Source organism: Triticum aestivum, chromosome 5B (assembly GCF_018294505.1).
Source record: "Triticum aestivum cultivar Chinese Spring chromosome 5B, IWGSC CS RefSeq v2.1, whole genome shotgun sequence".
Lineage (NCBI taxonomy): Eukaryota > Viridiplantae > Streptophyta > Magnoliopsida > Poales > Poaceae > Triticum > Triticum aestivum.
The window spans coordinates 55,753,867-55,767,417 of NC_057807.1; positions in this window are offsets into that span (position 1 = coordinate 55,753,867).

Below are 13,551 nucleotides of genomic sequence, written 5' to 3' on the forward strand. Positions count from 1 at the left end.
TGGACGTGATGCCTATATACATGATCATGCCTAGATAACATCATAATTATTCGCTTTTCTATCAATTGCTTGGTAGTAATTTGTTCACCCACCATAATACTTATGCTCTCGAGAGAAGCCTCTAGTGAAACCTATGGCCCCCGGGTCTATCTCTTATCATATTTGCTTTCAATCTACTTTTATTTGCATCCTTACTTTTCTGCGTCTATATTATAAAATACCAAAAATATATTTATTTTATCATACTTTCTCTATCAGATCTCACTTCCGTAAGTGACCGTGAAGGGATTGACAACCCCTTTATTGTGTTGGTTGCGAGTTCTCAGTTTGTTTGTGTAGGTGTGTGGGACTTTTGAGGAGCCTCCTACTGGATTTATACCTTGGTTCTCCAAACTGAGGGAAATACTTACGCTACACTTTGCTGCATCACCCTCTCCTCTTCGGGGAAAACCAACGCTAGCTCAAGACATAGTAGCGGCCCGGAGTGGGATCCCAGAGCCCAACCCCTGGAAAAATCGTAAGTAACCGAATCCCTAATGCGCCTATGCATTCAGGGTCGTTTGAGTATAGTAGTTTTAACTGTCGCCATATCTCGTACAGCCCGGTGAGACCTCCTGCCGGACAGTCATCGTCGGAGGATTCGTTGAGTTCGGATCTTGTGGCGAGCGAGACACCTCCGTAGGCTCTTTTTCAGGAGCCCAGGCGCGACACCGAGGTGTCGTCTCGAGGAGACCCCAAGCCGGGTAAGGTCTTGGAGACCTCTATGGCTCCAGGATCGGGCGAGCGGCCACCCTTCAAGGAGGGAGGTTTGCCTACTCCGCCGGCAACCTCTGTCTACGCAGAGCTGTCGGGCGGTCTATCGACAGTGTTGAAGAACGCGTCTATCATCGATGAACATCGGACCCTCATGGGTGCGGTGGTTCAAAAGATTCAGTCTGCCGAAAGTGGGCTGAATGAGTCCTGCCTTGGCCTGATAAAGGCTTTTGAGGTATGGTTTCTAAGGAAACTTTGAGGAATCATCATAATATGAGTAGTAGCCCCTGATACACTGTCCGGCGAAAGAGAGCCGGGCAGGGGATCAAACCCTCTATTGTAATGGGAACCTTTGTTTAATGATGTATACCATTTGTTTGAATACAGGCGTCTACGGAGAGGACGGCCGCTCATGATGCGGAAGTGTCCGAACTGAAGCAGAGCCTGGAATGGGTCGAAGAAGAACTCGGCCGTGTGAAGAAGCAATTAGAGGACAAGCAAGGTATGTTTAAACATTGTCTTGCATTGGGCACAAATGAATAAGTGTGCCTATTGAAAAGTAATTTATGTTATACGCCCTAGGAGCGAGTGCCGAATATGAGGCGCTAAAGAAGGCAGCGGCTGACACCCACGAGAAGGCTGCCGCCGAACAGGTTCTTCGTCAAGAACACGAGGCCAGGGTTGTCACAGCTAAGCGGAAGCTCCAGGAAGCTATGACGAAAAGCGAGAGCTTGGAGCAGAGTCTAGTAGGGAAAGAATCCGAACTCGCCCAAGCTCTCCAAGCCGCGGAAGATGCTCGGGAAGAAGCCCGAGGTGCTGTAGAGGACATTCAGGAGGCCCAGAAAGTTGCGGCTGGTAAGGCCTATTGTATCTATGGCCATTATTACGTGATAGTGGGGGGGGACTCTTAGCGGCAAGCTGAATTCTTGATTTTACAGGGGCGTTTGTAGATCTGCCTCGCAGCATATCAGATGCTGCCCAATTTTACCGGACCGAGGAAAGGGAGTCTGCAGGGAGGAACTTCTGGTCGCAGTATTTGGCGCCGAACTATCCGGTCCCTTTTATCGATCAACTGAAGCAGTTGGTCGAACTGCACTAGGTGGCCGAACTAGCCATGAAGGACTTGGTTATCCGGCTATGGCCTGCAGAGCCAATTCCAAGCAGTTACTTCGGACTCGTAAAGCGGATTGTGGGTGCCTGTCCTCAGCTTGATTCAATCAAGCGATCAGTCTGTATAGAAGGTGCGCGCATGGCGCTTGCCCATGCGAAAGTGCATTGGGGGAAGCTTGATGCGGAGAAGCTGATAACTGAGGGGCCACCGGAGGGTAAGGAGCATCGCAAGCCCGAACTATACTATGAAGGTGTACTGAAGGGGGCCCGCCTGGCGCCGGATAAGTTCACCAAAGACATTATATTTCCCTGAGGGCATTCTCGCCCAATATTTGTAATATGGGAAAATGGCACGCTTATTATGTATTGCCTATTTTATGTGAACATATGTTCTTCCCATGCGGCTGTTTATTGTATGTAAATTCTGAGAGTATGCCAGTCGTCGGCTTCAGCCCCCACGTGAGAAGTACGGGGGTGTTTGGGGTATTTCTGAACACTCTTTATCCCATGGCTGGGTCCTTTTAAGGAGATGTTTCTCACCATGAACTAGGCAATCGGACTATATGTGGCTTTACTACTCTCACTTATCCATAGGAATTCGAGTATGGTCGGCGCAGCCCCTAGTGTTCGGAAGGCCGAACTAGGGGATCTATTGGCGCCTGATCGGGAGATCGATCCGTCGCAATCTACATTTTATAGTGGCGTTATGCGGAATAAATCTTTAAGGATTTTACAACCTCTCGAACAGCTGACCAGCTCTCGGTGCATCATGACAGTCGGTTTTCGGCTTCTCTACTGAGGTGCTCGTCCGGCAGAACCGGGACACAATCGCAGTAGTTCTCCTAGTGCTACCTTAGCTGACGGAACGAAACGTAAGGTACCAAAACATGGGAGCCGGGCAAACCCAACCAATGACCCAAGACATGATTCGGAGCTGATGCATATAGTGCTATAAGTTCGGGGTGCCGAGCGACCAAAAAGGTGGTCGGACTTTAGTGTCGTACTGTGAAGCCCCTGGCATAGCCGGGCGTAACACGAAGCGTGGCTGCCGTTTTGTGGCGAAGAGGCGTCGAATATAGACGACGTCCGGTACGTGTTATTTAAGTCTACGCATTGCAGTAGGATGATATGTCTATGCATATGAGTGTGATTTATGATGATGAAAAAGGAATGGTTTTTGGCGGAACCTGTGATGGCCGGCCTGGAGGGGGCTGTAAATGGATCAAAAGTGAATCCGAACTGCCTTCTACCTGCATGGTCCTGTCCTTATGTGTCTAGGCCGATTCCACGCCGCCAATCCTGTTCTGCATAAAAGTTAGTTTGTGAAGGTAAATGCTCGGAGGCAGCCGGGCGTCCTCCCGTGGTTGGTCTAAAGGTTCCTGATCGGACCCTGGTGACCCCGGCCGCTATACCGGGAAGTGGCCTGGACTCCTCCGTGGGTGTCCGGATAGATGGCTGTCATATCAAAATATTGATAGGCATGCATGACTTGCTACTCCGGCAGCTGTATGATTTCCGCTCTAAGGGCGGGGTTTCAGCTTTGTGTATAGGCGTGAGTATATCACCGATGTTGGCCTAATGGTTTACCACGTGGAATCTAGTCAACGTAGTTCATCCCGTTAGCATACGGTGGGTTACCGTATGAGGGGAGTGCGCCGATGGCGTGGCATTTTTTGGTTATCTGAGAACAACCGTTAGAGCGGTGGGCCAATGAACTTGGCCTTTGCATCGGACACCTTATAGAAGGTGTTTATTTGTAGGTTTATACCCGCAGGGGCTTTATGTGTTATGGAGCCCCTGGACTACTAGGTCTAGGGGTAAGGCAATTGAGTTGCCGTGGTTTGTATGATAGGGGACGATCGGCCGTACTGTTGTGCCCTGAGGGGTCTCTTGACTAGATGCCTCCCTTCATTGTTTTAGGCACACGACCGGTCGGTTTGTTTTGGAGATCTGGCACTCTCTATTGGTATGTTTTTCCATCCTTCTTGGAGTACCGTGAATTTCGCACGGTTGATCGAGTTTGTGGCTTGGCCGAATAAGCTTGAGCTGTTCTTTGTCCGTTGACCGGACTGGGAGTTGCTGAACTTGGCACCAGCTTCCCTGACTTGACGTTTATGGCCATTGCACCGAGGCTTGAGGAAGCCTCTTCGTGTATCCTTCTTGCTGTCTTGGACTGTGGTGGTGTGCGGACGTCGGGTTGTGTGCCTTTGGATTGCCTGCTTAGGTTGAGGTAGCTCGTTGTGCCGTGTATGCCCTTTGTTAGGGCGGTCGAGTCCGTACTCTTCGGTGGCCAGGATTTTGGTCCACCTATCCATTAGCAAATCTTGGTTGATTTTAAGCTGCTCTTGCTTCCTTTGCAGGCTCCTTGCCGTGGCCATGAGTCGTCGCTCGAAGCGAATTTGTTCCACTGGATCTTCAGGCACGCTGAATTCATCATTGCCGAGGCTTACCTCATCTTCAAGGGAGGGTGTATAGTTGTCCCTCTCCAAGTATCCCACTGTGGCATGTCCGGCCTGCTTGGAGGTAGGCTGATTAGGGTTGTATTCCTCTTCGGCACCATCCGGATTGTTTTCATCTCCGGGGCCGGCGTTGATGTGGCAGGGCTTGGAGTGGCACCGAAGACGCCCATACTTTGCTTTTCCCTCTGAGGGGTTGTCCTCCGTTGCCTTGTCTCCATTGGTTTCCTTCGGAGTATCCACCATATATATATCATCTAAAGAGGTGGCTGTCCACCGCCCTATGAGCGGTGGCTCCTATAAGTCTTCTGCATCGTCGTCCATACCGTCGATGTCTTTGTAGTCGAAGTTAAGCACGTCGGTTAAATCATTGATCGTGGCAATCAAGTGGGTGGTGGGTGGGCAGTGAATTCCTTCGTCGCCTGCTTTCCACTCAAGCCGGACATAGTTCAGCCCAGAGTCTCCTGACAGAGAGAGAGACTTTAATGAGTTTAGCATGTCGCCAAATGGCGAGTGTTGATAGATGTCCGCAGAGGTAAACTCCATTACCGGAGCCCAACCTGGCTCGGCTGGCTCGAGGGTGTGCGGACTGGAACCAACGATCGGATATGAGTCCGGGGGTCCGGGGTTACAGGTCTCCATAGAGGTGAGACCTGTGTTCGGCTCCAACACCGATGAGTATGCGGCCTGCGGGGCGGGGTCTACCCCTTCGTCCTTGGGCAACGCAACCTGTTCCGGATTTAGATCCGGGGCTATTGCAGGGATAATGTTCCGATCATTGTCCGACAGAAGGTCTAGGCCGTGCCCGTCGTGACTGTCCGGCGCTCCCAGCACAAGGCCAAATCCGTCGAAGATCAAGTCTCCGCGAATATCCGTCGTGTAGTTCAAGTTTCCGAACCTGATCTGGTGGCCAGGGGCATAGCTGTTGATCTGTTCCAGATGGCCAAGCGAATTGGACCGCGATGCGGAGCCGCCGAACATAAAGATCTGTCCGGGGAGAAAAGTATCACCCTGGACTGTGTTGTTGATGATTGAAGACGTCATCAAACCTTGAAGCGACGACACAGATGAACTCTCAATGAAAGCACCAATGTCGGTGTCAAAACCGGCGGATCTCGGGTAGGGGGTCCCGATCTGTGCGTCTTAGGCTGATGGTAACAGGAAGCAAGGGACACAATGTTTACCCAGGTTCAGGCCCTCTTGATGGAGGTAAAACCCTACTTCCTGCTTGATTAATATTGAAGACATGAGTAGTACAAGAGTAGATCTACCACGAGATCGTAGAGGCTAAACCCTAAGAGCTAGCCTATGATGGTATGATTGTAATTGTGATTGGTCTTCTAAGGACCATCCTCTCCGGTTTATATAGACACCGGAGAGGGCTAGAGTTTACATGGAGTCGGTTACAAGGAAGGAAATATAATATCCGAATTGCCAAGCTTGTCTTCCACGCAAAGGAGAGTCCCATCCGAACACGGGCCGAAGTCTTGAGTCTTGTATCTTCATGCTTCGATAGTCCGGGTGATGTATATATTCCGGCTGTCCGGATACCCCCTAATCCAGGACTCCCTCAACGACCAATTAGCTCGCTTCCCAATCGGCGGGCCGGCTACGTGAGCCGGCAGAATGACCCAGTCGCCCTCCGGGAAGTCACTCTTCATGTAGAAGTACGATTGCTGCCACATCTTCACCGACTGTATCAGCGTGATGGGAGGAAACGGGTTCTCAGCAGCCGGCCTCCGCACCGCGACGAAGGCTCCATATTGCGCCACCACACTCTTGACAACGGTGTTGAGCTTCGAGTAGAAGAACTCGCCCCAAAGCTCGACGGTGGGGAGGGCGCCGAGATAGCCCTTGCACAGGGTGCCGAAGGTGGACAGCAGCACCACCGTATTCGGAGTGAGGTGGTGCGGCTGAAGACCGTAGAAGTCGAGGAAGGCGCGGAAGAAGCCACTCGCCGGCAGGCTGAGGCCGCGCAAGCAGTGCGACCTGAAGATGACGCGCTCGCCCTCCTCCAGCGCCGGCGAGATCTCCCGCTCTGGCGCGAGGCGGACCTTCATGTAGTCTGCGCCTGGTAACCGCCGCGTCCGGCGGAGGAAGTCAATGTGGTCTTCATGGATGTTGGAGCCGTCCCAAGCTCCGGCGCACGCCATGAGGACAAGAAGATCGACGAGGAAAGCAAAGCGGTGACGTGTGCGCAACCCCGCGGCAGCAAACCACGGTGCAGCAAGGTGGCCGGAGGCGCGATGCGGCAGCAGACAGTTGTGGCAACGGGAAGAAGAAGAAGAGGAGGACGGCGGAGGAGGAGATGAGCGCGCGTGCGTCTGCCGCTCCCCCTCCTCCCCCTATTTATAGCCTCAGAGCGACGAAGCCGAGGGGACGGGGAGCGGGGGTTGTGGGATTAACTACGCCCACTCCCCCACGACCCCGCGATTATTGCACCTTAACGGCATGTGGTAACGGCCGTTGGAATGCCAACTGCTCGCCTCGGCCACAGAGGATCCGCATGTGGGCTGAGGCGTGGTAGTGGTGGGCCCCAGCCTGCGGCGACGTCCCGTCGCGCACGTGGGCTGGCAGGTTGATCCAGCCGGTAGGTGTCGCGTGGCACATGGGCAACGGGCGGCCGGCCCGACGCCCGACGCGCGTGCCATCTAGTTCCCTCCTTCGGGATTCAAAATCGTCCAGACGGTGCATCTGGTTGTGGCCGACTCCTAGTTGTCATCTCTTCAGAGTGGGAAGCTGCTTGGGCTTCTCGTTCCCCGTTCAGCCGTGAAGCCCCACCAACTTCAGGGACTACTGTGGGAGTAAATGAGCACGGGTAGCCTAACCGGCTCCCCCTGGCTCTTCAAAAACATCGGGCCGACTGGGCCCTCAAACATCCAAGACGCATGCCCGCCTTCTCCTGGCTGGCTATCCCATCGGCCGGCTACTGGAAGGCGGCGAGGCTCAATGAGCCCTCTCAAAGTAGGCCGACTCCTAGCAGGCGGCCACCTGAGTGGACGACTCCTAGCAGGCGGCCTGACCTATACCATCAAAGTTTGCACCCACATAACGGCAATGAGACGAGACGTGGCTACAGTGAAGCCTGCCCCCCTGAATCCTGGAGCAAGCGTGGCCACAGTGCGCTGTACTGGGCGGCCATTCCCCGTCTGGTGCAGCAATGTTGCCACGTTGACCGTGACGTCTCCCACGACAGGCTGTCAGTACGGCCCGCAGGCGGCGGGCCCCTCATGCTAGAGAGCAACCACAGGGTGGCTGGGCTTGACCAGTCAGCACGGGGGGAGGCCGGCTCCCAAGAGCCGGCCTGCCCCTTGCCCTAGAAGTTTGTGCACCACTAACTAGATGAGACGGGGTAAGGCCACAGTGAATGCCCACCAGGCGGCAGTACTGTAGCCATGCTTACCCCGACAAAGCCATTGTCACCAAGAGCGAGGCTACAGTAACTAGCAGCCAACAAGACCCTCAGGCAGTGGGCCCAGCCTGTCGGCCAAGAGGCCGGCAGCCGGCGGGACCCACCAATCGGCGGGCCCCAGTGACTGGCGGAGAAGCTGGTAACCATAGACACTGACGGTCTAGAGCCACCTCCAGTCGGATTACCATTGTACCCCTGGGGGTAGGCCTATATAAACCCCCCAGGGCACCCATGCAAAGGGTTGATCTCTTAGAGTTTTACACACACATATAGAGAGAGGAGTAGAGCTAGCCTTGCCCTTCTTCCTCCTCTAGCCGAACAGCTCAAGGAGCAACTTGTAGCTACTTGTTGATCTAGTGATCATGCGAAGACCCCGCAGAGCAGGACTAGTGTTATCTCCTAGGAGAGCCCCGAACCTGGGTAAGATTCGTCGGCGTGCATGTCTTCGCCTTATCCCGTTTCCAGGCACCGGTGATGTCTTACTGGGTCCCACAGTGATTAACCACCCGGCAATAGATCAGTGATGGATAATTATGTCGGATGTGATTCCTCATGCAACAGTTATAACATAGGGTGACACAGAACTAGCTCCAGTTCATCAATGTAATGTAGGCATATATTCCGAATATAGTCATACGTGATTATGGAAAAGAACTTGCATGACATCTTTTGTCCTACCCTCCCATGGCAACGGGGTCCTATTGGAAACTAAGGGATATTAAGGCCTCCTTTTAATAGAGTACCGGACCAAAGCATTAACACTTAGTGAATACATGAACTCCTCAAACTACGGTCATCACTGGGAGTGGTCCCCATTATTGTCACTTCAGGGTTGCCGGATCATAACACATAGTAGGTGACTATTGACTTCCAAAATAAGATCAAAAACTCACATATATGCATGAAAACATAATAGGTTCAGATCTGAAATCATGGCACTCAGACCCTAGTGACAAGCATTAAGCATGGAAAAGTCATAGCAACATCAATCTTAGAACATAATGGCTACTAGGGATCAAACCCTAACAAAACTAACTCGATTACATGGTAAATCTCATCCAACCCATCACCGTCCAGCAAGCCTACGATGGGATTACTCATGCACGGCGGTGATCATCATGAAATTGGTGATGGAGGATAGTTGATGATGACGATGGCGACGGATTCCCCTCTCCGGAGCCCCGAACGGGCTCCAGATCAGCCCTCCCGAGGAAGATTAGGGCTTGGCGGCGGCTCCGTATGGTAAAACGCGATGAATCCTTCTCCTTGATTTTTTTCTCCCCGAAAGTGAATATTTGGAGTTGGGGTTGAGGTAGGTGGAGTCCCATGGGGCCCACGAGGCAGGGGGCACACCCCGGGGGGCGCCCTGCACCCTCGTGGAGAGGGTGTGGGCCCCCTGACATTGATCCTTTCGCCAATATTTTTTATTAATTCCAAAACGTGTCTCCGTGGATATTCAGGTCATTCCAAGAACTTTTATTTCTGCACAAAAATAACACCATGGCAGTTCTGCTGAAAACAGTGTCAGTACGGGTTAGTCCCATTCAAATCATGCAAGTTAGAGTCCAAAACAAGGGCAAAAGTGTTTGGAAAAGTAGATACGTTGGAGACATATCACAATGCAACAACTATTGCAAACTACGCCACTGCTGGAAGGCGTGCAAAAGGCGAGGGAGCAGCTCCCGACGGAGCACCCCTGGTGAACAGTAAATCCACTCTCCGGAGTAGAAAATGCATTCTCCACAAGAGAGAGCGGTGCTGCACAGCATCAACAACAAGGGAAGGGGAGGTGTGCGTCGGTGACCCCTACAAATGAGCGTGCAACACCATGGTGGTGATAGCAGCACTGCACCAACAGACAAAATTGAGTCGCATTGAGGAACACCGGCGGCACCAGATCATATCTCCGCCCCTACAACTCATCAAATCTGCCTTCATTTCTATTCTACATTGTACATATTCTCAAGTTATGAGAAATAATGGATTTGCATGCAATTCTCGGCTGCAGGACTGCCTCGCGATAGAGGTACGCGCTATCGCGTGTGCCAACTACGACGAGGTGATGATGTAGGCGCTCGTCGAGATGCCACTGGTGAAGTCGGTCGGGTATACGAGGCGCTGCGGATTGAGCCACTATGGCACTGCCAAGAGGTTCCAGACTAGAGTGAATCGAACAAAAAAAATGACTAGAGTAATTTAAATGTGGTCCTCGGATTTGGAAAATAATAAGGCCTCTTTTGGTTCATAGGATAGGAATAGTATAGGAATAGGAAAATCATAGGGAGTGAGATGACATGCATATCAATTCCTAAAAACAAATAGATGTCATTTGATGCATAACATAGGAATTTTTCGATTGAGTCTAGCACTACTAGGGAAAACCCTAGTAGTAGCACTGGTTTTTTGCCTACCAGTAGCGTGGGTGGCCGCGCTACTACTACGTCGCTACCGCTAACTTATAGCAATAGCGTTGGTTGGACCAGCGCTACTGCTATAACTACTTAGCAGTAGTGTAGGTAAGTCGCGCGCTACTGCTACATAGTTGTAGCGCTGCCCCCCAACCGTGCTGCTAACTTGCCCGCGCTACTGCTTCTTGCTAACCAGTGCTACTGCTATCGTTACACATAATTTTATTTTTCTGATATGTATTTGCACTGTATTTGTACATTTTTATACAGTAGTCTAATCATATCATAAGAATACAGTATGCTCATCATATCATACACATAATAGTATCATCATATCATCATATCATCCAACACAAATGATGCCATCTCTCATCATAATCTTGATATAGCGATACAAGTTAAGTGACATGTCTTGAATACAAGCAACTGCAAGTTTCATCATCACATAGCGATACAAGTTCATCACATACACATGTTTCATCATCTATATCTAAACTAAGATATAGATGAGAAGAGCGATCACTATGAGCAAGAGCCCGATAATGTAGTAGTTCTTGAAGCGCCGGTTCCGATCCCTCTCTCGTGCTAAAGTGAACCTCAAGTAACTATCTTTCGCTTCTGCTCTGCTATCAAACCCTCTCTGGCTGCCGCCCGAGAACCCCGACACCTGGGCCTGACACTCTGGCCACTTGTCATATACTCCTGGAACCTTCTCTACATACATGGTGTGGCACTTCTTCAACATATATGATCTATATACATGCATCATCACATGATGAATTCATCGATAATATGCAACATAATATAGTTGAGCAAGACGGAGAGACAATGTTAGCAAAAATAGAAGCAACATATCATAAACATAAATAACAAAGTTCATCATACCCAAACTAATCAATTAGAGTGTTCTATGCTAGTTAAGGAGGACGGTTTCATTACATCACAAAGTTTCATCGTGCATAAATTCAAAGTTTCATCGTAGAGAAATTAGTGACTAAACAGACATATTGTCATATATCGTCAATCACTCCAACATGTCGTGCCATCCATCCAAATCAGGGAGGAAGGACCGGCGCTCTGTGAAAGGCTTCAGGTCGAGACACTGAGCGGCTACGCATGTTCGGACATCTTCCCGCGACATTTCGCATTCTTTGTAGAACATCCCTGTCTTTTCGATGACCTCCTTCATGACGACTTGGGCAAGTTCACGCTGGATGTGATAGAACTCAGCTCGGAGTCGATGATCCGGTCCATTTCCTCGTTTCTTGGCCCATTGCAGAATATCGGCATCACCAGATTTAGGTGACATGCAAAGTTTCTGGCAATCCCTTCTGTACTCCAGCATGTGGTGGATGACATAGAATCCATCACTAAGACTACCATTCGGTTGCTGGATGCATCAGAAGTCGGTCTTATGGCCGAAGCAGGGTGCGCGGTTCTTTGTCCTCTTGATCGTGATTTCTCCACCCGATGGTCGTAGGTTAAGATAGCACTATCGAGAACACCCTTGATGTGCGTGTAATCCTTCTTCTTTAAGTTCTTCGACGGGTCTAAGTAAAGAGCGTGGGAGAATCGGGGGTAAAGAATGATGAGGAGGGCGCGCCCCGCGCTTCGCAAAATAAGTACACCTCAAATTAGCCTCGACGCGTGCAAATGAATGATTGAAATTTATGAAATTATGTATGTGTCACAGAGGATATCCGCGGATGACTTACATGGGGTGATAATCTCCTTGTCCTTATTGGCAATCATGAAATCGATGATGTAGTTCCTCGCATATCCACTGTGCTCTGCGCAGACTGCCAAGAAGCCCTCGTGCATAAAGTATGGGTCCACAAGTGAGATATTAGCTATTTGCTCACGCCTGACGATGTAGTTCATGTACAAGGCATAAAGGCGGACTGACGTAAAATCCAACTTTGTCATGTGAAACATGTTGAAAAGGTAATCAAATTGAAGGAAGAACTTATCCACGACGAATGTCTGGACGTACAACCTCCCCAGCGGCAAGTTAACCACGTAGGGCGGGTTTCCTAGATTTTTTGAGACAATAACGCTTTTCTCTCTCAACAACACATCATCATGAAGTCTCCTTAGATCTCCGTCTATGGCCTCTAGCACTGCCTTAGGTAAGATCGGATCACCGTAGACATGGAATTTCGCCACACCTTTGATACATATACGGTCGACAACCCGAGGCTGCGGAGTCGGCTGGCTGATAAAAGTAGCTTTGGCGCCAGCAGGGCCTTTCCTTGATCTCTTCCTATGCTTCTTTGGTACCGAAAGTGAGCCTATCATACCGTCCTGGACCACCGTCCCCAGTGTTGTCGGGCTCAGCATTGCACGCCGCTCACTTTTTTCTTGCTGGGTTGAGGCGGCACCTGGAGGTGTGTCCTGCGAGGATTGTAGGAAGAGAGACTTCTTGCAATCAGCCTTAAGACATTCCTGCTCCAGCAACTCAGGAATCAACTCATCATGCTCAAACCCTGGGTCATACCGTTGAGCCTTCAATCCTCTGTCGTCATAGTTGCTGGTATTGAGATACCGTAGAGGGTCATCATCCTTGTCCATGGCATCATCCATTGCTTCTTCTTCGACAACGATGTCATCAGCCACTAATGGAGCCTCTTCCTCGCGTCATCCGCTATCACCCGATACAACAGGCGCCGCTAATTGGGTAGGTGGGGTGGTGGTGTTCATACCTTGTTGAGGCTGCTTGGTCATTGGTGTGCTCCCGGATGCCTCCAGATGAAGGAGACTCTTTGGCCACAACAGGACCCAACTCTTACAATCGCCAAGCCACCGCGAGCTCTCATCGTCATCTCCCCCTAGTGGTACCAGATGAACCAAATTCTCGTGGCCCTCTTTGACACTAGATACGGAAACCTTGAAGACGCCAGGGGGCATCGGCCAGCTATGCAACAAGTGTTCCTTCGGCTTCACTATCGTCGCCTTTCCCACGTCCACCTTCTGGTCGCGGATGGTATACAGTATGGTACACGGGGTTTCGTCAGCCTGCGAAGACATGTCTGCGACGGGAGACATCTGAAAGGCAAGGGAAATGAGAGATTATACATATATTAAAGAGGGCCACTGTACAGGTAGTTATCGTGAGGGCATCGATCTTAGCCAAAGAAAAAGCCCTGTGAAGCATGCCAGAGACGGAGGACGGACTCCAATGAGCAGGTGCGGTTGCGTGAGCAGGTGCTGGTGCAACATTCACCGAGTTGCTCCTGACAAACCTGGGAAGGGGAAAGTCATCTGCCTCTTTATCTGGATGTTGCTTCTCCAAATTGATGACAGCCGAAATCAAGGCACCAAACGAAGGTACCATTTCCTCTCTACAGGCGGCTACCGCTGCTTCGACTGCCTCGCTCACCAACTCAGGTCGTATCGCTTCTTAGGTCTCAGC